The sequence below is a fragment of the Macaca fascicularis genome, chromosome 15, assembly GCF_037993035.2.
Source record: "Macaca fascicularis isolate 582-1 chromosome 15, T2T-MFA8v1.1".
Classification (NCBI taxonomy): domain Eukaryota; kingdom Metazoa; phylum Chordata; class Mammalia; order Primates; family Cercopithecidae; genus Macaca; species Macaca fascicularis.
This window is the reverse complement of record NC_088389.1, coordinates 17,642,671-17,666,644: the sequence shown is the minus strand read 5'-3', so window position 1 is coordinate 17,666,644 and position 23,974 is coordinate 17,642,671. Positions and strand designations below refer to the sequence as shown.

The 23,974-nt window shown below is 43.2% G+C and overlaps 1 protein-coding gene across 11 annotated transcripts in view; it reads left to right on the top strand.

Annotated features, from left to right (window-relative positions):
* MVB12B (multivesicular body subunit 12B) overlaps positions 1-23,974 on the top strand; it is a 182,057-nt gene that overhangs the window by 31,804 nt on the left and 126,279 nt on the right. The window lies entirely within an intron of this gene.

Below are 23,974 nucleotides of genomic sequence, written 5' to 3'. Positions count from 1 at the left end.
TACCCTTTTACAATGCATCCCTGATTTAGCTTGGGTATTTGTCACCCCGAATCTCATGTTGAAATGTAATCCCCCCATGGTAGAAGTAGGGCCTGGTGGGAGGTGATTGGATCACTAGGGCAGATTTCTCATGAATGGCTTAGCATTCCCCTCGGGTGCTGTCCTTTCAAGAGAGAGCTCTGGAGAGACCTGGTCATTTAAAAGTGTGTGGCACCTGCGTTCATTCTCTCACTCTTGCTCCTGCTCTGGCCATGTCACATGCCTGCTTCCGCTTCACCTTCCTCCATAAGTAAAAGCTCCCTAAGGCCCCCCAGAAGCCAGGCAGATGCCGGTGCCATGCCTGTATAGCCTGCAGAACCATGAGCCAGTTAAACCTCTTGTCTTTATAAATTACCTAGTTTCAGGTATTCCCTGAGACTAGCAATGCAAGAATGGCCTAATACAAGCCCTCACTCCCCCAACCCCATTTCTGGGAAACCATTGGTCTACTTATTTTCTGTCACTAGTCTAGGTTGCATTTTCTAGAATTTTATGTAAGTTCTTTATTTTGTCTGGCTTTTTTCTCTAAGAATAATTATCTTGAGATTCATTCATATTGTTGAGTATGTCCATAGTCCTTGTTTGTTTGTTTAATGAGTAGTGCTCTGTTGTACACTTGTATGACAGTTTACCAGTTGAGGGTTATTTGGCTTGTTTCCAGTTTGGGCTATTAAAGTAAAGCTGCTGTGAACATGCATATGCAAGTCTGTGTGTGGACATATGCATTCATTTCCTATGGATAAATACTTAGGAGTGGAAGGGTTGGATTACACAGTAGATGTATGTTTAACTTTTAAAGAAACTGCCAAATTATTTTCCAAGTGGTTGTATCATTTTGTATCCCAGCAGCCAAGCATTAGAGTCTCAGTTCTTCCACATCCTTGCCAACACTTGAGATAGTCATTCTTTCAATTTTAGCCATTCTAGTGGGTGTGTATTTGTTTATGATTTTAGTTTGCATATCTCTAACAAGTTATGATTTTGAGCTTTTTTTGCCATTAGTATGACTTCTTTGGTGAAGCATCTGTTCACATTTTTTACCTGCTTTTCATTGGGTTGTCTTATTCCGTTGAAAGGGTTCTTTGTGGCCGGGCGCGGTGGCTCAAGCCTGTAATCCCAGCACTTTGGGAGGCCGAGACGGGCGGATCACAAGGTCAGGAGATCGAGACCATCCTGGCTAACATGGTGAAACCCCGTCTCTACTAAAAATACAAAAAACTAGCCGGGCGAGGTGGCGGGCGCCTGTAGTCCCAGCTACTCCGGAGGCTGAGGCAGGAGAATGGCGTGAACCCGGGAGGCGGAGCTTGCAGTGAGCTGAGACCCGGCCACTGCACTCCAGCCTGGGCGACAGAGCGAGACTCCGTCTCAAAAAAAAAAAAAAAAAAAAAAAAAAAAAAAGAAGGGTTCTTTGTACATTTTAAGTACAATTCCTTTGTTGGATATGTATGAACTATTTTCTCCCAGTCTGTAGCTTGCCTTTTCATTTTCATTTTCTTAACAGTATTTTTGAAAAGCAAAAGTTTTAAAATTTGATGAAGTCTAGTTTATTAATTTTTTTTCTTTTATAGTTAGTGCTTTTTGCATTACATTTACTAAATCTTTGCTAGCCCTAAAGTCAAGACTTTTCCTTCTAATCCCTTCTGGAAGTTTTATGGTTTTAGTTGTTATATTTAGATCAATGATGTATTTCAAGTTAATGGTTATATGTGGTATGATATATGTATCAAATATCATTTTTATATATAGCCGTCCATTTGTTCTAGTACCCTTTCTTTAAAAATATCTGTTCTTCATTGAATTATTTTGGCACTTATGTCAAAAATCAACTGATCGTAGATATATAGGCACATTGCTAGACTCTGTTTTACTGCATTGATCTATGAGTCTGCCTGTATGCCAAGTCCATACTCTTTGATTACTGTAGCTTTATAATAATTCTTAACACCAAGTAGTCTTTTAACTTTATTCTTTTTCAAAGTTATTTTGGTTGTTCTAGGTCCTTCAAATTTTAATACAAATTTATTTAAGAATAAGCATGTCAGTTTCAAAAAAAAAAAAAAAAAAAAAGCCTGCTGGGATTTTGATTGGAGTTGTATTAAATGTATGGGTCAATTTGCAGATAGTTGACATCTTAACAATATTAAGTCTTCAGATCCATGAATGTGGTACATCTCTTCATTTATGTAAGTCCTCTTTAATTTATCTCAGCAGTCTTTTAGTTTTTAGTGTAAAATTTGCAGATCTTTTGTCTAATCTTTTAGATATTTCATATTTTTGATGCTATTGTAAATGGTATTTATCTTTACTTTAACTCCATTCTTGTTTATAGAAATACAATTGATTTTTGTAGATTGTCTTGGTATTCTGCAACCTTGTTAAACTCACTTATTAATTCTTATACCTTTTTGAATATTTCTTACAACTTTCTGTGTAGATAATGATGTCGTGTGTGAATAAAAACAATTTGACTTGTTCCTTTCCGGTCTGTATGCCTCTTACTTCTTTTTGTTACCCCCCTGCACTGGCTAGAGCATCCAGTACGCTATTGAGTAGAAGTAGTGAAATCAAGCATTCTTGCCTTTTTCCAAATCTTAGGGGGAAAGTGTTCAGTGTTTCACCATTTACATATGGCATTCGCTGTGGATTTTAAAATAGATACTATTTAACAGAAAGTACCCTTCCAGAGCGTTTTTAAATCATACATTGATATCAAATTTTATCACATGCTTTATCTGCTTTTATTGAAATTATCATATGGGTTTTCTCTTTTTAATTTAATTTTATTTATTTATTTTTATGGAGACAGGGTCTTACTCTGTTGCCCAAGCTGGTATCCAGTCTCAGCCTCCCAGAGTGCTAGGATTACAGATGTGAGCCACTGTGCCCAGCCTGGGTTTTCTCTTTTAATCATTTAATATAATGAAATATACTGATTAATTTTTGAGTGTTAAACCAAACTTCCATTTCTGGATTAAATCCCCCATGGACATAATAAATTGTCCTTTTAATATATTGTTAGATTCAATTTTCTAAAATTTTGTTAAGAAATTTTATGTGTATGTTCGTAAGGAATATGGATTGGTCTGTGGTTTTCTTATAATATCTGCTTTTAGTATTAGGGTAATACTGGTCTCCTATAATGAGTTGAGAAGTGTTCCTTTCTTGCCTGTTTTCTGAAATATTTAATGTCTATTTGATATTATTTACTCTGTAAATATTTGTAGATTTTACCAGTGAGGCTCTCTGGGCCTGGATGTGGGAAGGTTTTTAAATAACAGTTCAATTTTTAAAATAGATATAGTGTCATTCAGGTTATCTATTCTTAAATGAGCCTTGGTAGTCTGTGTCTGCTAAGGAATTTTTCATTTAATTTAATTTTTCCAATTCCTGGGCATAAAGCTATTCAAAATATTTCCCTGTTATCCTTTTAATGCTTCTAAGATCTGGAGAACATACTCTTTTTTATCCCCAATAATGGTAATTGGTGTCATCTCTCTTTTTTTCTTGCTCAAACTGCCATCCTGGACCAAAAAGTAGTTCTGTTTTTAGTTCTTTCCATTTTATTTTTAGTTCTAGTCTTAGTTTTATCAATTTAATCAATCTTCTCAAAGAATCAGCTTTTGGTTTTATTGACTTTTTCTCTTGTTTTTGTTTTTAACTTTACTGTTCTTACTTTTTAAATTTTTCTTCTGCTTACTTTGGGTTAAATGTTCTACTTTTTAAGGTGGAAGTTTTGGTCATTGATTTGAGACCTTTCTTCTTTTCTAACGTAAGCATTTAATGCTATGAATTTCCCTCTAAACTCTGAATTAGCTGCATTCCTCAAATTTCGTTGTGTTGTGTATAATTTTATTCCATTCACAATGCTATCTAATTTCTCTTCTGATATCTTTTTTGACCCATAAATTATTAAGATGTATGTTTTTTTGTTTCCATGTATTTGGGGACTTCTGGATATGTTTCTGTTACTAAGAATACTTTCCATGTGGCCAGAGAACATAGTTTTATGGCTTACAATATGAGTCAGCAAGCTTTTCTGTAGAGGGCCAGATAATATATGAGCTATATGTGAGCTATATGATCTCCATTGTATATTATTATGTTTTCAACTCTTGAAAAAATATAAAACTATCTGTAATTTATAGTCTATATGCAAACAGGCTACAGGCTGGATTTGGCCTGCAAGCTGTGATTCATTGACTTCAGCCAAGACTGTGATCCATCTTAGTGAATGTTCCACATACACTTGAAAAGAATGTATATTCTTCTTTTGTTGCAGTTGAGTGTCCTACAAATGTCAATTAGGTCAAGTTGGTTGCTAGTATTGTTCAAGTTTTCTGTATTATTACTGATTTTCTGTCAATTTGTTCTATCAATTATTAAGAGAAGGGTATTAAAATCTCTGACTATAATTGTGGATTAGTCTAGTCTAATTTTTCTCAGTGCTGTAAGTTTTTGTTTCCTGTATTTTGGTGTTCAGTCATTAGTTGCATAAACATTAAGGAATGATATGTCCTCGTGATTAATTGACCCCTTCGTTATTATCGAGTGACCCTCTTTATCTCTGTTAATATTCCTTTCTCTGAAGTCTGCTTTGTCATATGTTAGTATAGCCACTACAGCTTTCTTTTGATTTGTGTTGGCATGAAACATTCTTTTCCACCCTTTTGCTTTGAACCTATCTGTGTCTTTATATTTGAAGTGCGTTTCTTGTAGACATCATATTATCTAGTCTGACAACATCTTCCTTTTAATTGGAATGTTTAGGCTGTTTACGTTTTACATGATTATTGATGTGGTTGGGTTTAAATGTACTAATCTTGCTCTTTGTTTATTTTTTCCCATCTGTTGTTTTTTCCCCTTTTCCTATTTTTCCAACATATTTTTTATTAATTATTTTTATCTCGTTTTATTTCCTCTGTTGGCTTACCAGTTCTATTTCTTGTTGTTGTTGTTGTTGTTTCTCAGTAGTTGCTTTTGAGTTTATACCACGTATCTTTAACTTATCACAGTCTACTTTTAAGTAATACACAACTTCATGTGTAGTGTAAGAACAGGATGTTTATTGCTCCTCTTCTGGCCCTTGTGCTATTGTTGGCATACATTTTTTTTCTACATATGTCATAAACTCCACAATACATTATTATCATTTTTGCTTTAAAATTTTATTATCTTAGACTTAAAAATAATAACATAGTCTTTTATAGTTATCCCTATGGTACTATTTCTAGTGCTCTTCATTGCTTTGTGTAGATCTGCATTTTCATCTAATATAATTTTCCTTCAGCCTGAGGAACTTTTTTGAACATTTCTCACAGTATTGGTTTGTTGGTGATGTATTCTCTCAGCTTTTGTTTGTATGAACAAAGTCTTTATTTTGTCTTTGTTTTTGAAGGATGTTTGCCTTGGGTATAGAAATCTAAGTTGGCATTTTCTTTCAGTACTTTAAAATTGTTGCTACAAATACAAAATATTAGCCGAGTGTGATGGTGCACACCTGTAATTCCAGTGGCTCAGGAGGTTCAGGTGGGAGAATCACCTGAGCCCAGGAAATCAAGGCTGCAGTGAGCTGTCATTGCATTGCTGCACTCCAGCCTGAGCAAGAGAGTGAAACTATGAAAAAAAAAAAAAAAAAAAAAAGATGTTGCTTCATTATCTTATGGCTTGCATTGCTTCTTATGAGAAGTCTGCTGTCATTCTTACCTTTGTTTCTCTGTACATAGGGGGTCTCAGGCTGTCTTTAAGGTTTTCTTTTTATCACTGGTTTTAAGCATTTTGATTATGATATACCTTGGTGTAGTTTTCTTAATGTTTATTCTGCTCAAGAGTCACTGATCTTCTTGAATTTGTGGGTTTATAGTTTTCATCAAATTTGTAACATTCTGTTTATTATTAAAGTATTTCTTGTTCACTTCTCCCTTTCTGAGACTCTAGTAACATGTATATTGAACCACTTGATATTGTCCCACAGCTTAAATAGCTAGAATAACACATGGAAGGAAATAACAAAGATAAAATCATAAATTAAAAGTAAGAGAATAGGAGGGAGAGATGTTAATTAAGAATTGAGTCTTTGTAAAAAGCATAATAGATAAACGTCTGGCAAATCTAATAGTAAAATGAAATAATATAAAGATAAGGAAAATTTACTTGGGAAAAGGAAAGTAAGAATATAGGAAATTTCAAAATTACAAAAGAAGATGATGTGTGGCTCTTATGTACAGCCATGTTTGACTAAAATTGAAAATCCTGATGAGTTAGGTAATTTCTACTGTTATCTGAGAAGAAATCCTAAAAAGCCTGTATCCAAGGAAGAAATTGGAAATATTGTTAGAGAATTATTTGCAACAAAAGCACTAGGCCCAAACTGCTTTAAAGTAACATTTTCTCAAATTATCAAGGAACAGTTAATTTTTACGTGATACAAACTATCCTAAAGCTTTGAAAAAAGATTGGAAGCTTCGTCATTTGTTTTACAGAGCTAATTTAACCTTAACAATTGACCTTGCTAATGTAACTGGTACTGGTTCCCCCACCTCATTTTATTTTTTAAAATGGTTATTGGTATGGTTTACATGTCTTGCATAAAAGAAAATTAATTTTTGGCCAGGCGTGGTGGCTCACACTTGTAATCCCAGCACTTTGGGAGGCCAAGGTGGGCGTATCCCCTGAGGTTAGGAGTTCAAAACCAGCCTGGTCAACATGGTGAAACCCTGTCTCTACTAAAAATACAAAAATTAGCCAAGTATAGTGGTGGGTGCCTGTAATCCCAGCTACTCAGGAGGCTGAGGCAGGAGAGTTGCTTTAACCCGGGAGATGGAGGTTGCAGTGAGCCAAGATTATACCATTGAACTCTAGCCTGGGTGACAGAGTAAGACTTGGTCTCAAAAAAAAAAAAAAAAGAAAGAAAGAAAATTAATGTTTTAAAAATATATTTCTCTTACATTCAACAACCTCATTGAATTATTGTTTCTAATTCCCTCCCATGTTTCCTGGCTGTTCCATGACCCTTTAGATTATGGTTTAGAATGACAAACTTATGAGGTATATATGATGGGAAATTATGTGATTACAAATTCTACCATGTGTGTGGGGAGTGGCAGGTGATTGGGGAAGAATGTAAGAAGTGATTGACCTGTGGACTAAGCAAATACACATTCACTCTGTTCTCCATGCTCCTTTCTTAAGGCCTATTGGATTGTCTTCTAGTGCATCTCCCTAACTCCATTCTAATCTTCTCCGGTTTTCCCTGAACTGTTGCCAATGGAAACTTTCCAAAAAATGAGGTTACTCACCTGCTTAGAATTGTCCTCTGGCTCTCTGTTTTTAGACATAAAGACAAATTCGTTGTTTTACTTACCACCAAGTGCTGAGCACCTAGCACTCAGTAAGTGTCTATCCAATGGATAGACTTCACTGGCATCTGAGACTTGTTTAGATTTGCTCCTTCCCTACTCTTCGTGTTCTCATTCTGCCCCCGCTGAACTGTACACAGTTCCTCAGAGGTGCTGTGCCCATCCTTGCCTCTGTGCTTTCGTGCGTGCCCGCCGTTCCTCTCCCCGTGGAATTATGTTCTGGTTCTGTGTGTTTCGATAGCACCTTTTTCCTCCATTGCAGTGCTTACCACTCTTTAGTTACAGTTTAATTACAGTTACCACTCTTTAATTACTTCCCTGTGTACTGAGCCCCATGAGGAGGAGGCCACGGAGCTGTGCCATTCGCATAGGTGTACCCCCAGTACGCAGCACAGGGCCTGGTGCACACATTCTCCACCAGCATGCACAGGACATTTATTGAATTGAATTAGCTGGCTCCTTTCTGTTTTGCCTTTCTGTGTCTGGGATATTGGATGCCAACATCCAGCTAAGTTATGTTTGTGTTAAACATGAATTGAAATGCAATTACAGCTGGCAATGTGGTTTGAGAGCTGAGTAATAGAGTAAATAAGAAGAGTGACTTAGGCATGAGGACCAGTTTATCTCCTTTCCTTTCTTGCCTCCTGTCATTGGGCATGACTCATGAACGGCGCGAGTTCAACTTGTCTTCTCTTAAATCCCATCACTTTAACTCTTCCTGCCCTCCTTGTCTTGATGGGTCTCTTTCAGGGCCCCTTTGTTAAAACCAGCAAGAAGCCCAGAGCCAGGCCTTGCAGTCTGAGTTGGCTGGCGCCAGAGAAGGCTGCACTCCCCACTCCAGGGCAGAGGTGGAGCCAGCACCATGGTTGGGAGTGTGCACGGGGCTGCTGAAGTTTTGGCTGGATCACTAGTTTTCACTACTAATCACATCCTGCTAGGGCCCTAGCTAGGGCAAACACAGTGTATTTTATCAAAGATGTTGCCACTTTACCTTAGACCCATTGCTTTCATAGCCTTCTTGAATTGCATTCAGGAATTGTGTCTTAGGTTTGGACCCACCCTGAGGTTAATTGATTTGGCTTGATAGAAAAACTCCTCCCTTCTTGTTCTTTTGTTTGTTTGTTTGTTTGTTTTGTTTTGTTTTGTTTTGAGACGGAGTCTTGCTCTGTTGCCCAGGCTGGAGTGCAGTGGCACAATCTCCGCTCACTGCAAGCTCCGCCTCCCGGGTTCATGCTATTCTCCTACCTCAGCCTCCCAAGTAGCTGGGAGGTGCCCACCACCATGCCCGGCTAATTTTTTTTTTTTTTATTATTAGAGGCGGGGTTTCACTGTGTTAGCCAGGATGGTCTCGATCTCCCGACCTCATGATCCACCTGCCTCGGCCTCCTAAAGTGTCTTTTTTTTTTTTTTTTTTTAAGAGACAGAGTCTCACTCTGTTGCCCAGGATGGAGTGCAATGGCAAAATCTCAGCTCACTGCAACCTCTGTCTCCCGGGTTCAAGTGATTCTCCTGTCTCAGCCTCCCGAGTAGCTGAGATTACAGGCATCCGCCATCATGCCCAGATCATTTTTGTATTTTTTGCATTTTTGTAGAGACGGGATTTCACCATGTTGGCCAGGCTGGTCTCGAACTCCTGACCGCAGATGATCCACCTGCCTTGGCCTCCCAAAATGCTGGGATTATAGGCATGAACCACTGCACCCAGCCTCCAGACTGTGCAGTTGCTTATTAATATGCCTTTCTATTGTTTCTCTAAATCAGCTGGCGTGCTTATTTTATAAACCCACTTTCCTGGGTCCAAAGGGAGATTTCATCAAACTTTAGAGATGGAGCAGAGAAAGAGGGAAGCTTTTATTTATTAAGCCCCCACCACGACGGGCCTGTACTGAGTGGTAAATGGTCGGATGTAGCACTTACCTACGTGGAATTGACAGACCCAGACTGAAGGATTAAAATGAAAACAGAGATTGGAGCACCCTTCAGTGACCCTCTTCCTTCCCAAGGTTAATCCCAGTAGGTGAGTTCTCATTTCCACATCTTCCTGCCTGACTTTTGCTTGGAATTCCCTCCCCCATTGTGCTGTCAATCTCTCCCCCTTCTCTATGTCTTCCTTTCCATGAAGACATGCCCCTGTCCCCTCTGTTCTTAGCAGATGCTGCCTCCGCCACCCTCCCTTCATCTCACTAGCCCCGCCAGCTACCATCTTTGGATGCCCTACTCCCCAAAATCGTCCCTGCCTGCCATCTCCTCTTCATTATCCCCACTCACCCCTCAGTTCCTAAATTGTCTAACTCAGTGGCTCTTTCCTAATCCTTATTCTTCTCGACCTCATCTCGACTTTGGTTATTGTTGACCAATTTCCTCCTTCCTTAATATATTCGTTTTCTGAATGCAGAACTAGTACGTGTTCACTCTAGACTATGTAGAAGATGTTAAAAAGCACAAGGAAAAACATAAAAGCAACCTGTAATTCTACAACTCAGGAAAACTATTGTCCACACTTTAACTCTCTTTTAGTTTGTGTATGTATGTGTGTTTTAGCAGTAATGGGATTCTATTTATATAAATTTTATAACCTGCTTATTATTACATCATATTTTCTTAGTGTATTTTTGCAGTATTTTCTTAGATCATCGGATATTCTTCTGTAGTCCTTCTTTCCTAAAATACTGCATTGCTTCCATTTGATCCCAGCTGCATTCAGCTTTGTTCCTCTCTGACCGCCTTTCTTATAGTAGCATCTCCCTCACTGTGCACCCTGCCCAGCTCCCACCCAGCCTCCTGCACTGAGCACTCTTCTCTCACTTGGCATCCGGCCCTGCCAGGCGCCGAGCTTCCAACGGCACGCAGCCAGCCTGTGCTCTCCATAACACCGGGCCTCCATTTCCACCAGCCTGCTGGACAAGCCCACAAATCTTGACTGGCTGACACCTCAACCTGAATATTCCCAAACCGAACTCCTCTTCTGTTTCCTTACCATTCCCAATAGAAGACCCAACCCACAACTACCCTTCTTCCAAATGTTCCCACGAGACAGAAGCCAGAATCCTCCCAAGGGTTCTCTGCCAGCCCTGCCTGCCAGCACCCCATCAGGCACTTCTTTATCTTTTCATCCTCCTCTTGTGTCTCTGCTACCACCTGGATGAGGTCCTCACAATTCTTGACGCGGGTAGTTTCTTCTAAGCAGTCTCTGGTGCCTCCCATCTCGGCTCCAGGTTTCTCCTGTAAGTGCCACTCTGAGAATTTCTCCCCCCTGCCCAGGGCTCTCCAGCCATGCTCCCCCTCTTGCTCCCTAGGATGGGGCAGGTCCTAAGACAGCACCTGCCCTGCAGCCTCCCAGGTTCCAGCTCCTCCCACCAGATCTCTGTGGTCGTATGGTCTGCTGTCTCTGTCTCACCTGTGTGGCCAGTGGTCCAGCCAACCCCATGCTTCCCACACATGCCAGGGAGGACCCACACCCTGGTCTTTTCTGTCCTGTGTTCTAGGGGTGTGCCTGCCCGTCTGCCCCTGCTTCGTTTCTGCCTGCTAGCCCTTTATGATACATCCCATCTGAAGACACCTTTGGTTCTGTTTATCCTCCCAGCAGCCTGCCCCTTCTCCTTCTTCTGCCTTATGCTTGCTTCTGAGAGCTCTCAGCACTTGGCGCTCCCTTACAGCACTGAGGTGATTCTGTCTGACACTTCTAGTGACACCAAATATCCATACTGTGTCTGCCCCTGCGCTAGTTGCTTCCACACACAGTATTTATTTCACACAATAACCCTGCCAAGTTACTGCTGCAATCTTGTTTTACAAGTAAGAAAGCAAAGCCTCCAAGAGCTCAAGGGTGTGGCTGAGCGGAGGTCAAACCCAGGTCTCCTGCCTCTGCGTGGCTCTCTTCCCTGCGTCCTCACTCCTGATTCAGCTCACCTGGGAGCCATCCTCGAAGGGAGAGGAAGGAGTGCCTTACATATCATCAATGCCTAGTGAATGTCTGCTGAAAGAAAAGGAAAGACTTGTGGCCTGAAGAGATGAATTGCAGCCTAGTGATGATGGCCCATGCTGGGGAGGGCTCTATTTGATGCCAGGCCTGCCTGCATATCTAGGTGTGGAAGGGAAGCAGTGGTTTCCGATGCAACACCAATACTTAGCATAATAAGTGATTACTGTGTACTGACCAAAGCACTTTCTTTGGTGCTGTAACTACAACTGTATGAGCTAGGACCTATTGTTTCCATTTACAGACACAAAAGCCAAGGCTCAGAGAGGTTAGCCAAGGCCACACAGCCACTACTGGTTGGTGAACCCAGGATTTGAATCACATCTGTCCAGTATCAAGGCCCACGTTCTAAACTCTGTATGCTGCTGGCGTGGGAGGCTGGTATTGGGTGATTTGGAGCAAACATTGTTATCCCAGATTCCAGCCAGGAAGAGGCTTTGGAGCCTGCCCTGCTTTGCTTTTTCTTCCTTCCCTGCTCAGCAGATGCACCTTCCATAATGAGATTATCTTGAACTCCCTGGATACTGTGGTAGAGAGAGGGTTGGAAAACCTTGTCTTTAAATTTTTTTTTTTTAAATATTGCATGACATTTAAAAAATTATCAAAGCTCATCTCAGAAAATCTAAATCATATAGAATTCTATCAACCAAAGAGTGAAAATATTACCTTTCTTTTTTCCTCTAATGCCAATACATCTCGTTGACAGTTTGCAAGTATCTTTCTAGACCTATGTTTTTCTTTTCACCAAAAAAAGTATTTATTTTTAATTAAATAAGGAACAGAAGAATATCTTTTATCTAAAAAAAAAATTAAATAGTAACAGCCAAAGCTTAAGTACCTTTCAACCACACCAGTTTGCTCATTTTTCTTCCTGACTTTTTTCTCTGCATTTATATGTAAATGACTTACAGAAATATATCGTTGTAATTTGTGTTTTTAATATAAATTAGATCATGCCATCAGCTCATGCTTTATTTTTATGAAAGATGTACACGTGTCATGTAGATCTTTCTATGTTTTCACACTTTATATAGGTAATATCCTACGTGGGATATATGTCACACTTATCCGTATTTTTCAACATGGGATTTTGTTGTTGTTGTTGTTCGTTTGTTTTTGACAGATTTTCGCTCTTGTTGCCCAGGCTGGAGTGCAGTGATGCAATCTCAGGTCACTGCAACCTCCGCCTTCCAGGTTCAAGCGATTCTCCTGCCTCAGCCTCCCGAGTAGCTGGAATTATAGGCACACGCCACCATACCCTGCTAATTTTGTATTTTTAGTAGAGATGGGCTTTCTTCATGTTGGTCAGGCTGGTCTCAAACTCCTGACCTCAGGTGATCCGCCTGCTTGGGCCTCCCAAAGTGCTGGGATTACAGGCATGAGCCACCGTGCCCGGCCAACGTGGTTTTTTTTCTTAGTAGTGTTCTTGAGATATTTTTCCTTGCTGATACAGCTCTAGTTCATATATTTTCAAGTGGTATAGAATTATATTCCATGAATATACTATAACTTAGTTATTCATTCTTATGTTGGCGAGGATTTGGGTCATTTTCAATAATGCAATACTGTAAACAATGTTGTAAATAATATCCTTTTGTCTCTATGCTAAGGATTTCTCTAGGGAACAAGTTAGGAATAGAATTGCCGGTCATTTTCTCCTTTCTGGATATAATCATGTGCCCTCTGAAGTGGCGTGCAGGAGGTTCAGGTTTATACTCCACTCATTTTGTTAGACATTTGCGGTTTGGTCAGTGATTTGCTGTGAATGGTCGAGCACTGCCATTTTGCTTGTGGGTAATGTCTTTTTCTTATTGCTTGATAGGGGCTTTTTTTTTTTTTTTTTTTTTTTCCCCCCAGAGTCTCACTCTGTCCCCCAGGCTGGAGTGCAGTGGCGCCATCTCGGCTCACTGCAACCTCCGCCTCCAGGTTCAAGTGATTCTCCTGCCTCAGCCTCCCGAGTAGCTGGGATTACAGGCACCCACCACCACGCCCGGCTAATTTTTCTATTTTTAATAGAGACTGGGTTTCACCGTGTTGGCAAGGCTGGTCTCGAACTCCTGACCTCAAGTGATCCACCCGCCCTGACCTCCCAAAGTACTGGGATTACAGGCATGAGCCCCTGCGCCCAGCCTAGAGGGGTTTTTTATTTCCTTATTTTGGATGTTAATCCGTTGTCACTGTGCACTGCTCCCAGTCTAAGGCTTCTCTTTTTACTTTGTGTCTTGTGTCCTTTGTAGCATCCAAGTTTTCAATTTTAGGGTAGCAAGATTCATCAGCCTATTCTTTTATAGATGGTTTTGTACATGTCCATCTATTTCTTTAATAATTCTCTCTATTAAAACATAAATATACTCCACATTTTTTTTCTAAAAGTTTGGAAGTTTTGCTTTTCACATTTCATCTTTAATCCATCAAGAATTTGTTTTTGACAAATTGAGGTAGGGCTCAACTTAGTTTTTCCTCTGTAGTGACAATCAGGTGTCTGGGTACTATTGATTCACTAGTCCCTACTTCAGCCACTGATGTGTCACTGGCAGTGCCATGGTAGACCAGGTGTCCTGTGGCTGAGAGGAGCTGGCCTTCCCCTGGGTGAGGACCAGCCACGAGGCAACCTCTCGGCTGCTGATGCTGCTCTCTGCAGGCCTGTGGAGGTCCCGGGCCGTGTCATAGCTTGGCCGTCTGGGTGTGACAGAAATGGGAGCTCTTCTGGCCCAGAGCCTCCCTCCTGATGACCTGGAACAAGGAGGACATACCTGCTCCGACGCGGCCAGGTGCCCTGCCTGCGTGTATCTCCCATTTCCTGTCTCGTAGGCCTCCCATGGAACTGTCTTCCCTGCCTGGCTCCCTTCATCAATCAGGAGGTGCAGAGCCAGGGCTCCTAATCCCTTCGCCTCTTCAGGGGCTTTTGCTGGGAATCGGGATCTGCTTTCTGCCTCCCTGCCCAGCCTCAGGAAGCCGTCCCCTCTATGCCTGGTGTGGCCAAGGCACCTGTGCCACAGGTGGAATGAGGAAAGGGCTATCTTGTGTAGTCTTAGATGCACCAGGCTTCAGTCTTCGTGTATTTTTCATACCGTACATTCTTTTCATGGTTCAATGGTTCTATCAGTCATTTAGCAAATATCTGATTGTGTACTATAAACAAGGCATGGGGCTAGGAACTCAGAAAAATATTCCATGAATAAGGTAAGATCTTTATTTTAAGGACCAGAGATAATAGTAAGTAGGTAACATTTTTTGAGTGTCTGCCATGTGCCAGGCCTTATGCTAAGTACTTCTAGAAATATTAATAGCTTTACTGAGATATAATTCATATACCACAAAATTCACTTTTTAAGAGAGTACAGTCCATTGGTTTTTAGTATAGCCACAGAGTTGCACAATTGTCACTGCTGCCTAATTTTGAACATTGTCGTCACCCCCTAAAGAACCCTCCTCTCATTAGCCATTCTCTCCATCAACTATTCCTGCCCCCAGCCCCTGGCAGCACCAATCCACTTTCTGTCTCTAAGGATTTTCCATTTCTAGACTTTTCATATAAACAAAATAATGTAATGTGTGGTCTTTTGTGTCTATCTTATTTTACTTAGCAAACTGTTTTCAGGGTTCATCTAAGTTGCATTATGTATCAGTACCTCATTCCTTTTATGACAGAATACTATTTCATTGTATGGCCATGCCACATTTTTATCAGTTGATGAACGTTTGGATTATTTCCTCGTGTTGCTAATTAAGAAAACAACATGCTGTCATGAACGTTTGAGTGCAAGTTTCTATGTAGACACTTGTTTTCATTTCTCTTGGGTATATACCTAGGATTAGAATTGCTGGGTCATATGCTAACTCCATGTCTAACATTTTGAGGAGCTTCCAGACTGTTTTCCAAAGTGGCTGCACCGTGTTACAATCCCACTAGCAGTGCAGAGAGCTCGCATTCATCCATGTCCTTGCCAACATTTGGATTGCCTGTCCTTTTAATTGTAGCTACCATAGTGGTTCTGAAGTGGTATCTCATTGTGGTTAACTGCTTTTTGTGCTTTCTCTCATTTAATGCTTACAGATAATCCTATGAGGTAGATATTATTTCTATTGTCATTTTTAGGTGGGGCTCAGAGAGTAAAAGAGTGACTTTGGAAAACCCTAGTATGTAAGTGGCAGAGCTGGGACTTGAACTCGAATCTACCCAACTCCAGAAATCCAAGTTCTTGCCTGCTGGGATCATCAGGGAGGTTGTAGAGTGGCAGGTTCTTTCAGCCAGGCCCTAAATAATGAGAACATTTCAACAAGACAGATGCAAGAAGTAGCAACACGAGCAAAGGCAGGGAGACCGGAAATGGTGGGGCACAGTTAGGAAAGACCTATCTGAGGAAGGAGAACTAGAGTGGAGAGGGGGTACAGTATCAGGAGGCCCAGAGGGGTACAAGGCCAACAGGGCTGGGTGGTCCGCTGTGTCCCTGTGCCCCGTGAGTGGAGAGGACCACCTGGAGACTGAGGGAGATGCATTAGTCTCAGGGAACAGGTTTATGCTTTTCATTTCTTTTGCTAAAAAAATGAGACATTGGCCGGGCACGGTGGCTCAAGCCTGTAATCCCAGCACTTTGGGAGGCTGAGACGGGCGGATCACAAGGTCAGGAGATCGAGACCATCCTGGCTAACACAGTGAAACCCCGTCTCTACCAAAAAAAAAAACCAAAAAACTAGCCGGGCGAGGTGGCGGGCGCCTGTAAGTCCCAGCTACTCGGGAGGCTGAGGCAGGAGAATGGCGTAAACTTGGGAGGCGGAGCTTGCAGTGAGCTGAGATCCGGGCCACTGCACTCCAGCCTGGGCGACAGAGCAAGACTCCGTCTTAAAAAAAAAAAAAAAAAAGAGACATTTCAGTTGAAAGTATAAGAAAATGTTGCAAATAAAATCAGAACTGAAAAACACTTGAGAGTTCCTGCACTCTTCACTGTATTAATTAAATGCCTCTTCCTTTCACTTTATATTTGTAGAAAGCATCTTGGGCGCACCACCTGTTAGGGAGTCCACGGATGGTTGGATAGGCTCCTTGCCTCTGCTGTGCCCACCCTGCTCTTACTGAGTTTAAGTGGCTCACAGTTGGCCGCTGTCTGGCCTGGGCCAAGTGCGTGTGTTTCCACTGTTGATGATCTAACATACCCAGAGGCCTTTGAGCTTCATTCTCGTTCATCGTGTCAGCCAGATATTTCCTTTGGAATGTCTGCAGGATTTCCTGGCCGCTTTCACTGCTTTCTGTCTGCTGAGTACACCTTTGAGTTGTGGGTGGGCTCTCTTGAAACAGCGGGGTGCAAACAGATTGATGAAATTGGTGGTTAGCTTGTCTTTTGAGAGTTTCTCTTTGGCAACGAGCACTCAATTCCAACGTTGGAAAACCTCTGACGGTTGAAATGATTGACTGCACAGCTCCTCGTTAGGTGGCTTAGTTGGATAGCTGATTTACAAAGTGCTTCTCAAGTTTAAATCCAGCGGATTTTTATTTTTCACCCCATCGAATGAAGTATTTACAATTATTTTTCTTATAAAAGCTATATATGCTCATTGCCAAAAAAGCAGAAATGCAGGGGGAAAAAAAGAACATTAAAAATACTCATAATCTCAACTGTGCAGGGCCAAACAGTGGTTAATGCTTTGCTTTATATTTGCCTAGATCCTTTTCTATACAGATAATTGTTTTGAAAACAAAATATAGGATTGTACTTTACAAACCATTTTGTAACTTACTGTTTCTCCTGAACTTCCCATGTTAGTATGTGTATGTGTACAAAGTTGTTTCAAATGGCTGTTGAGTCTCCTATTGTGAGGATGTCCTCTAATCATTAGAAATTTATCATCACCCACTCTTGCCTTTATAAACTGAGCCTCAATAAACATATCAATAACGCTTATCCCGTCTTACCAGGCTCCAGTTACAGAGCCCCACTTTCTGTCCCTTTAATACAACAACTTTATTTCTACCCTAGGGTCTTCACAGTAGCTGTCCCCCAGGCCCCCGGCCCCCAGATCTTTCAGGGATTAAGGGAATCCCTTAAACCAGGGAGACTGCTTACATTTAACCTCAGAGGTCGTTTTACAGTGAGCATGTCTTACAGGCCAGCCGCAGGTAGCCAGTGCCACTGTCCAGGGGACTGTTCAGGGCTTCCTGAACGCACATCATCCTCTGTGACTGCTGCACAGTGGTCCAGAATGAGACCTCTGAACTCAAGCCACAGAAAGCAATCAGAGACCTGGGCTGTGTGAGAAAAGGGTTTGTAGAGCCCTGTGTCGGTTCTGCGGCACTGGCAGCCACCATCCCAGGGACTCCCTGGGTGCTGCAGCTCCGCCTCCAGGCATCTGCATGTTGAGTTTTGATGAACTCTAGCAGTGGGGAAGGTTGGAATCAGCTGGACTTGCAGCTTTGGACATTGTCACCCACTTGGGAACACACTAACAAGCTAACTAGGAGTGAGATTATGTTGCATTGCTAGTCACGTCCCTGATGGCAGCAATAGCGGCAGCTTGCCTAAAAGAAATAACAAATTATCATACTATCTTCCGTGAGGTATTTCTTTTCTGCTTTTACTTTAACCAAGTGCTGCCTGCATGCACAGTTTAAAAAATCAGAGTGCTCATAAGAAAATATAGCAGCCCCCGCCCTGTCTCCCCACCTTCACTTTTTTATTTCCCAGAGGTGTTTACTTTCCACTTTTTAAGATTTTTTTCCCTCTAGTACTTTATCTTCGTATTTCTAAATAATTTTATTATATTCCTTATTTCTTGATTATTTTCTTCTCTTATAATCTCCTCCCATTAGGCATTATCACAATTTTTGGTGGATTAATACTCAGTGTTCACATAGATTACAATGCAGACATTGGGTACCACTGAATCAAGTAACATATTAGGAGTGTGTGTTCTTTCTCATACAACCTTTTATTTTTTCTTGGAATTAATCAAACTTGTTTCATTCATTTGAGGAGTTGTCCAGGTGCCTATTGATTTTCACAGTACGTTCTTAAAATGTCTTTTTAAGTTTTAAATTGATTTTTTTTTTTTTTTTTTTGTCAAATAGCCTTAGGTGCATTGTTTTCATTGTTCTAAATGCTCTAAGGCAGTTGTCACATGCCCATCCCTATTTCTTTCAAACACGAAAGTACAGTTCTAAATGCTCTTCCCTCCACATCCCCTCCTCCCCAGAGGTTGCTGCCCTGACGTCTCTTCCTTTCCCTGTCTGGGCCTGGGCGTGCTGCTGTCGCCTGGCTGCTGTGCTGTGTGGGTTCTGTTTCCTGGAGTTTATGGTTTCCTCTTTATTGATTTAATCCTCGGTTCTGCTGATGCATCCTCCAGTAGCTTCCTTAGAAAGGGCCCCTGGGAGATAAACTTTTTAAGTCCTTGCACATCGGCGAAGGTCTTTATTCTACCCTCACACTTAATCGATAGTGGGCTTAGGTGTGGAATTCCAGAGTTCCTCCGAATTTTGAAGACATTGTTATCTTGTCTTTTAGTTTCCAGTGTTGTAGTTGGGAAGCCTGATGCAAAATGATTCCCGTTCCTTTGTATGTGACCCGTTGTTTTTCTCTACAAGTATTTAAGGTGGTTCCTTTATCCCCAGTGTGGCGGGATTCTCTGTTCTTTCGTTTTGGAGTGGGTCTTTTTCATCCACTTTATAGAGACACTCAGGACCTCTTTAACACAGAGGCTCCCCCTCCCCTCTGTTTTTTATTTTAAAAGTTCTGTCTGAAACTTTTTGTTAGCTGGATGTTGTCTTGACCCTTCAGTTTTCATTCCTATAATTGATCTCTTCATCTTTGTACTTTACCTTCTGGAAGATTTTCTCAGCTTTCTCTTCCAGTGTTTATAATTTCTGGTCTCTTTATATTGTCCTCAAATTGTTCCTTTTTAAAGAGGTTTTCATAATACTGTCTATTCTTGTTTGGTATTTGCAGTCTATTCACCCGTCCCTCTGAGGATTTAATTACAAACTGGGTTCTCTGTCCTGAGCCAGCACTGCTTCCCCCTATTCTCTGTGCTTCCTTCAAGCTCCCTTTTTTCTATTTTGGGCCCTTCTGTCATGTCTGAGCCTGTCCCCAGTGCCTGGTGACCCTTTGTTGTGCGTTGGGATTTAAGATGAAGGCACCAGCTCATGGGCTGGAGCCCTGTGGGTGGGGGGCCTGCTGGCTGGTGTGCTACACAGTGGGGCAGACGAGCAGGGAGCTGGCTCAGGGATCATGGGCTGGTCCACCCTGGCGCTCTCCAGAGACAAAGCCCTCAGTGTCCAGTGTTCAGGGGAGGCGGCTGGAAGCAAGAAGGAGGCTAAGCGCGGGTGGCGGGGAGGGGCCTGCCATTGCCATTCAGTGTGCACGCATGGTTACTCAGTTACCCTCCTTTCCCCTCTGAATTGCACCTCCTCCCCCACCTCCTCCCTACCTCCAACCTCCTTCCCCACCTGCCGGTGTTCTAGAGTCCTGAGCCCGTGCTGGGTTCCTTTCTGCAGAAAATACACCTGAAATGGGGGTGGGCACCTGGGAGTCTAACCACTTTGTTTATGAACTTGTTTCAGCCCACCCAGTTCAGCTCTAAACTTGCGCTTGCTGCCCCGCCCCTACCCCAGTGGTGTCTGGTGATTCTGGATCCTCAGCCTCTGCTCAGTATCAGCTCCCATGGGCCCCTTAGGTCACAACCCCTCCACTGGCTAAATCCCTTGCCTTCCGCGTTCCGCAGCGCCAGGCCTTTGTGCTGCCTCTCCCGTTTCGCCCTTCGTTGTGGAGGCTTCTGCACTCTCCATTTGATTGTTGGTTTAGAAGAATCCTGGCAGGAAGAGAGATAAACCATGTGTACAGTCCGCCACTGCCTAGCCCCGGGGCCTTCCTGCTCCCCCTGAGAGGCGGCTCCTACTCCCGGGGAAGAAATGCTAGGAGAGAGGTTGTGAGAATGTGTGAGTGTGAGTGTGCAAGAGCATGTGCGTGCGTGCACGTGTGCACATGTGTATGTGAGGCCCTGTAACAGACTCTGAAGGTTCTGCAGTCAGCAGACATTGAATTGTCTTGGGAACAAGGCAGCAAACACACAAGATAACCAAAAGAGTAGGTGGCCTCCGTGCTGAAATGGCTGTGTGCCTCAGAGTGGTGATTTTGAAGGGGATTCACTCAGCTCAATGGATTAAATCCTGGAAATTTCATTTGAAAAACTTCCCATGACCTTACTCGGGTAGCTGGCAGGGTATGTGGCTTTCACACTGCCCTGATTGCAGAGTGGACTCGTTCATTTATCTTTTCAACAAGGTTTGATGGAACCCATCCGTATCAGGCATTGTGCTTGGCACAGGGGGTAAAATGGCAAGCAGAACAGGCACTGCCGTTGTCCTTGTGAAGCTTATAGTCCAGGCTGGGATAGCAGGGGGAGGGCAGATGTTCCTCGTACAACTATATCATTTGTGTTTGGAAAGACCAGATTTGGTCCCAGAGATTGGCGCTGAGCCCCAGGACAACTGAGGACTTTTTGAACCCTGATGTGGCCTGACATCACTTTCAAGGCTTGGTTCGCCGGAGCAGATGCCCTCTTTTTTGGTTTAAAAACATTAGCACTGTCTTTGGAGTGCTCATGCACTAAGGCGGGCACTTCGCATGTTCGTGGTCTCCTGTGTCCCTGGCAGTGATGCCCGCAGGGAAAGGCAGCATGTCCACTTTGCAGAGGAGGACAGGACTGGTTTAAGCTATTGGGTCTCAAGTTCAGGTCCACCTCTGAATTCCATGCTGCTCTTGCTGCACGCAAAGCATTTGGTCCTGTACCCCACACCCCACCTCCCCACAGCTTCCTGATGCTGGGACCTGAGGCTGACTGCTGAGTTCGTAAGCTTCTGCAGTGCCACCAGGAGGGCGTGGGCACCGTCAGGTAGACCCTGCCTTGAGTCAGGTATGAGAGCTCCTCTTGGCACTGTGACTTCAGCCCATAGATAGATCATTTATCTTGCAGATCATTAGCTCTCCTGACTTGGGATGGGAAGAATTTAGGTTATTAGGCACCTTTATGTGACTGGGCTGGGGAGAAGCCTCTGGGTACATCTTGTTGCTGTAGGGAAGACAGGCCACAAATACCCTCCTTGTTCCACCAGGGCCACCTTCCCAGTGCTCTCAAGGAGCCAGGAACTCACATCTCACTCCTCATCCAGTACCTGGTCCTGTGGGTCCCTGAACCATCCAGACCTCCGGGATCGTTCCAGAGCCCTTCTCTGCCCAACACCGCCTTCCTTGGAGGTTAGGGGAGGTTCTCTCTCTCCCTCTCTCTCTCATTCTTCCCACCTTACCTCCCTGGGCCCCTCATTATACCTTTACACATTTCCACCTCATCGCAAATGAGTTGTGGCCCAGGTCAAAGCTGGGCCTTTGGTCATCCTTTTTTAATGCTTCGCAGACAAGGACTGGGGGGCTCTAACTGCCCAAACGGTGAAGCGTGGGCTCAAACAGAGGGGCCCACACTGCCAGCTTCCCCCATTACATTTTCATTTCTCACTCCGAAAAAGGACAGCTCTAGCAGTGTGGTGGGTGGGGAGAACCATCACTGGCAAGTCCTGGAGACCTTTCTAGCCTTAGGTTAGAATGCACACCACCCCTCCGTGGCATTTCCAGATATCCAAACAAGCCCTTCTAGACTCCCTTGTCTCTTGGAAGGTTAAAGACACAGCTCCCTCTCTTCCAAGGCAGCTTGTGGCTCCACAGCCTTGGAGTGTCCTGCAGTTTCTGGTTTTGAAGGTTTTTTAGAAAGTATGCATTTATTATAGAGAGACCGTGTAGGTCCCCTTATTCCCTTTGTTTAGCGCATCTTTTAGTTTTACATTTTAGTGGTTCTGAAATTGGGATGCATCGTAAAACAGATGCATGTGTTTGGATGTGGTACTATGCCTTTTTTGTGTGAAGGGGCGTTCCCCAAATGACTGCATCCTAGAATTGAGGAAATCCAGTAAAAAGTGCATTGGGAGACAAAAATCTTTCAAAACATGGAATCCATGCGAGAAAATGAGCATACAGGGTCCTTGGTATGTAGGAGCTGGGACCACTGCCTTAAATCTCATGTTTCCCTAGAAACTGTATGTGTGACCATTATGGGAAAAAATGCTCACAAGGCCTGACCCCCATTCCATCCTGTTTCTATCTGTGGGGGTGACATACTTGGAGCAAATAGTTCCTAAAATTATCCCCATACCATTCCTCCTTCAGCTTTCAGGTCAAATATATTTGCATCTTTATCATAAGGGCCTTTCTTTTCCTGTTGTTACATTTGCTAATTTACAATTGTTTGGTTTGAAAAACAAGGATTTTTTTTTTCTTTTGCCTCCTGGCCTTTTGGTTTTTCTGAGGCAGCCTCAGAAAGCGTGGCTGTGGTGGGCTCCAGGAATGTCCTGGGGAGCCTGAGCCCACTGGGCTGGGGTCCTGGCTCCCGCCTCTGCCTTGAGCGTGTGACAGGCAGAGGCCATCCATGTGCCGTGGGGCCCGCGTAGAGCCTGCAGTCAGTGTGCAGGATGGGGCTGAATCAGGGCAGTTTTGTGTGAAGAATGGAGGCACTTCCAGCAGTTTGTCAGGATGGGCAGGAGCTTGTCAGGTCAAGGACTGGATCCCAAAGTCTAAAGCTCAAAAGGACAACCCAGAAGGAGTCAGAAAGTGAACTGCTCAGAGACCTCCTGCAGAGTTTATCCCAAAACAGTCGCTGCTCCTCAGTCTTCCTGGATGCTCCCCTTTGCGGTGCTTGAAGGAAAGTGTGCAAGGTTGATTCATACTCTCACAGGGAGGCGGAGTCAGAAAGCAGACCAAGCCCTGACCAGCGATTCACAGAGCAGTCTGGAAAGAAACAGGAAGAAAGCACCACCTTCTTCTAGCCTTCTCCTCCTCCTCTCCATCTCCTTTGCACTCTCTCCCACAAAGCCTGGTCTTTCATGTCAATATCCCCCAGCCCAGCCCCAGTCTAGGTCACAAGGGCTTCGATACTCAGATCAAGTCTGGCTGGCGTCATTCTCAGACACTTCCTAGTAGAGAACTTCTACAGCTGCAGATGAGAAAATGACTTCTTATTGAGACTAGAAACAGGGAACCCAGTGAGTCTTGTTTTGTTTTTCTATATCCCGATCCAGTTTCTGACTTTGAACACCACCCTCAGGCTTGTACCGAGAGGACACAGGGTGGAGTGAAATGTCTCCGCCCTCCCTCCCACCCAGCCCCGAGGAGAATCCCATTGACTGAAGCACCCAGCTGGCCCCAGGGCCCTAGAGCAGGAGGCTGTGTCACCCTCTCCATGGGCAGCGCCCCCACAGGTGGCTCATCACACCCACTGGGCTCCTTTCTTCACCCTGCCCCATCCCCCCCACCGCCCCCGAGTAAGTGGTAATAGCCACTTAATGTGCTGACTTAGCCAATCCCTTTTTGGTCCATTACGACAAAAGTTGCTCTTTTCTCATTAGAGCCATTTCTGTCAGGGTGTCTTTAATCAATGGCTTCCCCAGGGACAGTATTTTTAGAAGTTGTATTTTTCACACTCTCCCTTTTCCCCTTTTGGAAAATCTCATCCCAGTGCCTAGTGAAATGAACTAATGAGATGCCGGGAGATCCCAGGCTGGTGTTAA